Source organism: Macaca fascicularis, chromosome 15 (genome assembly GCF_037993035.2).
Source record: "Macaca fascicularis isolate 582-1 chromosome 15, T2T-MFA8v1.1".
Lineage (NCBI taxonomy): Eukaryota > Metazoa > Chordata > Mammalia > Primates > Cercopithecidae > Macaca > Macaca fascicularis.
Genome location: NC_088389.1, coordinates 93,696,991 through 93,701,452, shown reverse-complemented (window position 1 = coordinate 93,701,452; position 4,462 = coordinate 93,696,991).

Below are 4,462 nucleotides of genomic sequence, written 5' to 3'. Positions count from 1 at the left end.
CTTGGCAATGATTTATTAGGCATCACACCAAAAGCTAAGGCTACTAAAGCAAAAATAAATAAATGGGACTATATCAGACTAAAAAGCTTCTGCACAGTATAGGAAACATTCAACAGAATGAAGAGGCAACATACAGATTGTGAAAAAATATTTGCAAACCATATCCAAGGGATTAATATCCAAGATTTATAAATAACTCATACAACTCAGATAAGGGGTTAATATTCATGATTTATAAAGAACTCATACAACTCAATATAGCAATAAAACATACAACCTGATTGAAAAAATGGGCAGAGGACTTGAATAGTCATATTACAAAAGTTGACATAAAAATACCCAACATACATGAAAAGGTGCTCAGCATCACTAATCATCAAAGAAATGCAAATCAAAACCATTGTGAGATACTACCTCACACCTGTTAGGATAGCTATTATCAAAGAGATAAGAGATGAGTGTTGGCAAGGGTGTACAGAAAAGGGAATCTTGTACACTGTTGATAGAAATGTAGATTAGTTCAGCAGATTAGTGCAGCCATTATGGAAAACAGTCTGGTGATTCCTAACAAAATTAAAATAGAACTGCCGTATGACCCAGCAACCCATCTTCTGGATATACAACCAAAGAAAATGAAATCACCACCTCGTTAAGACATCTGCCCTTCGATATTTATTGTAGCATTTTTCATAATACCCAAACATGGAAATCACCTAGGTGTCCACCGATGGGCAAATGGATAAAGAAACTGTGTGTGTGTGTGTGTGTGTGTGTGTGTGTGTGTGTGTGTGTGTGTGTGTGACAGAGAGAGAGAGAGAGAGAGAGAGAGAGAATATTATTCACCCTTCAAAAAGGAGGATCTCTTGCCATTTGCTACAATGTGGATGGATCTGGGGAAACTTAACGCCAGGGAAAATAAGCTATATACAGAAAGAAAAATATTGCATGGTCTCATTTACATGTGAAATCTTTTAAAAAGAAGAAGAAAGTCAGATATAAAGAAATAAAAACAAAACAGTGGCTACTAGCATTGGGGTAAGGGGAAGAAATGAGAAGATGCAGGACAGAGAATAAAGTGGCAAATAGGTAGGGTGGACAAGCCAAAAGATCTAATGTACAGTATTAGGACTATCACTAATAATAGTATATTGTATTCAGGATTTTTGCTAAATGAGTACATTATAGTTGCTCTTGCCATGAGCAAAAAATGGGTAACTATGCAAAGTCATGTATATGTTGATTTTTTTCTACTATAGTAACCATTTTACTATATACGGTTGGCCCTCTATATCCACAAGTTCCGTATCCTTGAGTTCTGCATCCATGGGTTCAATCAACTGCAGATCAAGCATATAGTATTGGCTGGATGTGGGACCAGTAGATATGGAGGGCTGATTTTTTTGCATTCACGAGTTCCATAGGACCTACAGTGAGACTTGAACATCCAGGAATTTTGGTATCCTCACAGTCCTGGAGCCAAGCCCCAGTGGATACCAAGAGATGACAATATATGTATCTTATAATATCATGCTGTATACCTTAAATGTACAAAGAAAATTTATCTCTAAAAAATGCACTCTTTTAGCAATTTTGAAATATATAAGATATTATTATGTCTTTTACTTAGAAAATTTAATCCATTTAAATTTGTGTGTAATTGGGTTACATAAAACATCTTATACTTGTAACAAACTATTAAACTGATAAAAATTTAACTTCCCATACAAAAACTACACTTTTACTCCATCTACCATTTTTATTTTTTGATGTCACATATTGCACCTTTTTATATTGGGTATCCTTTAACAAATTATTGTAGCTATTATTATTTTAATAGGTCTGCCTTTCAACCTTTATACTAAAGATATAAATGATTTACACATCACCTTTATAGTATCGTAGTATTCCAAATTTGACTATGCACTTACTTTTACCAGTGTGTATTATACTTTCATGTTTTCATGTTACTATTTAGCACTCTTTCAGCTTGAAAAACTTCCTTTAATATTTCTTATAAGACAGGTCTTGGCTGGGACTGGTGGTTCACACCTGTAATCCCAGTTACTTGGGAGGTTGAGGCACGAGAATCGCTGGAACCCTGTAGGTGGAGGCTTCAGTGAGCCAAGATCGTGCCATGGCACTCTAGCCTGGGCGACAGAGGGAAATTCTGTTTTGGAAAAAGAAAAAAAGACAGGTCTGGTAGTGATGAACTTCCTCAGCTTTCGTTTGGCTGGAAAAGTCTTTAATTTTCTTCATTTCAGAAGGATAGCTTTGCCAGGTATAGTGTTCTTAGTAGGGAGATTTTCCTTTAGCGCTTCAAAAATATCATCCCACCCTCTCCTGGCCTGTAAGAGCTCTTCTGAGAAATTCTCTGCTAGCCTTTGGGATTCTCTTATAAGTGTTTTATTCTTTTCTTTTGCTGCTTTTAGAATTCTCTCTTTGTCTTTGATATTTGATAGCTTGATTATAATATGTCTTGATGTCATTTTATTTGAATTGTATCTGATTAGAGACCTTTCACCTTGTTCCTGGAAATTTATATCTTTACTCAATTGGTAAGTTTTCAGCTATTATTTTAAAAATAATCTTTCTGTCCCTTTGTCTCTTCTTTTTCTTAAATTCCTATAATTTGAATATTTGCTTTTTTGAGGCTGTCCCATAAATCCTGTGTGCTTTCTCTATTCCTTTTCATTCTTTTTACTCCTCTGACTGCATATTTCCAAATACCTGTCTTCAAGTTCACAGATTCTTTCTTCTGATTAATCAATTCACTGTTGATGCTTTCTATTGACTTTTTCATTTTTTATTGTATTTTTCAGGTCCAGATTTCTTTTGTGTTTTTAAAATAATTTTAATCGCTGTTATAAAGTTCTCATTTTATTATTTTTCTGATTTCATTGAATTGTTTGTATTTTATTGAAATTCACTGAGCTTTCTTAAAACAAATCTTTTGATTTTTTTTTGTTAGAAAGTTCATATATTTCCATTTCTCTAGGGTCAGAAGCTGAAAAACTATTGTGTTCTCTTGGTGGTGATATGTCTTTTTGTTTTTTCATGTTTCTTGTTGTATTGCATTGATGTCTATACATTTGTTGAAACAGTTACCTCTTTCAGACATTTGGACTAATTTCAATGTGAAAAGGCCTTCCTCAACAGGGAGGAGTAAGGCTCTGGATGGATCAAGTGTGGCTCCTTAGTAGTAGCCATGTAGTTCCGTCAGCTAAGGTCAGTGTTGCTGAAGATTACAGAATCCTCAGCAGTTAATGCTGTGAATGTCCACAGTAGCAGTGAGGGTTGTTAGGGTTTTCATGACAATGGCTGCTATGGTCCTCCCAATCTTCTTCCTCCTGCCGGGGAAGTTGTGGCTTGGGGCACGTCCCTCTTGGCACTGGGACCAGCTTTCAGGCCCTTTTGCAGTAATGGTGACTCTGGCATCTGATGAGTGGCACCCATGGAGCAGTCACAGAGGTTAGTCCTAAGGCATAGGTACACATGCAGGCACTACAGCTCTGGGCTCTAAGCAGTAGAGGCACTGGTGCACACGGGGCAGGTACCCCCACTGCTGTATTGGTAATGTGTGTTCAGTGTCTAAGATGTGGTCAGGGCAGTTAAGCCACAGAACACAGCTCTAGAGTGTGGGCACTCATAAGGCAGCTGCAGCTTGGGAGTTGGGGAACACGGGGTTAAAAGAGGTAGCAGAGCTGTCTCAGGGCTATAGTGCTTTGTGGAAATAGCTGTCCATGCTCGTGTGTGTGTGTGTGTGTGTGTGTGTGTGTGTGTAGGGGAGGATTGAAGGCTTATATCTCCTACTCCACCATCTCGATAATATCAATCTCTCAACTTCTGCCATGTTTTTAAACCTACTAAATGTATTCTGCATATTGTATTGTTTCAATCAAGATTAAAGTTTTTGATATCTATCTTTTTAAAATGCATGTAGTTTCAAAAGTCTAGCAAAATCACATTTGTTGATTGAACGATTTAGAAAGTACTTTGGCTTTTAAAAACTCTATTATGAAAAACTGTTTATTATGAAAATTTCAAATATGTACAAAGTAAACAAAATAGTATAAAGAATCCTCATGTCCTACATTATACAACTGCAATGGCTATCATTATTTTTGTCTTTCTTTTTTCACCTATATCTCTCATTTCTCACTATATACCTGTATCTATCACTATATATAAAATATACTTTGAAATGCATACATATTAGCTTTACAATTTTGACAAATGAGTACACCGGAGTAAGACACATTTTTATTATGATATAAAACAATTCTCTCTTCCCAGATAATTTCCGCTTATCTCTTTCTGATCAATCCTCAACCCTTAGGGTAGGCACTATTCTGATAAAATTAGATTTGTTTTGCTTTAAACTTCATATAAGCAAATCATAATGCATTTGCTTTTAATTTAAAGGAGAGTTTGCCAGAACTGGTCTTTCATCATGAAATCAGAT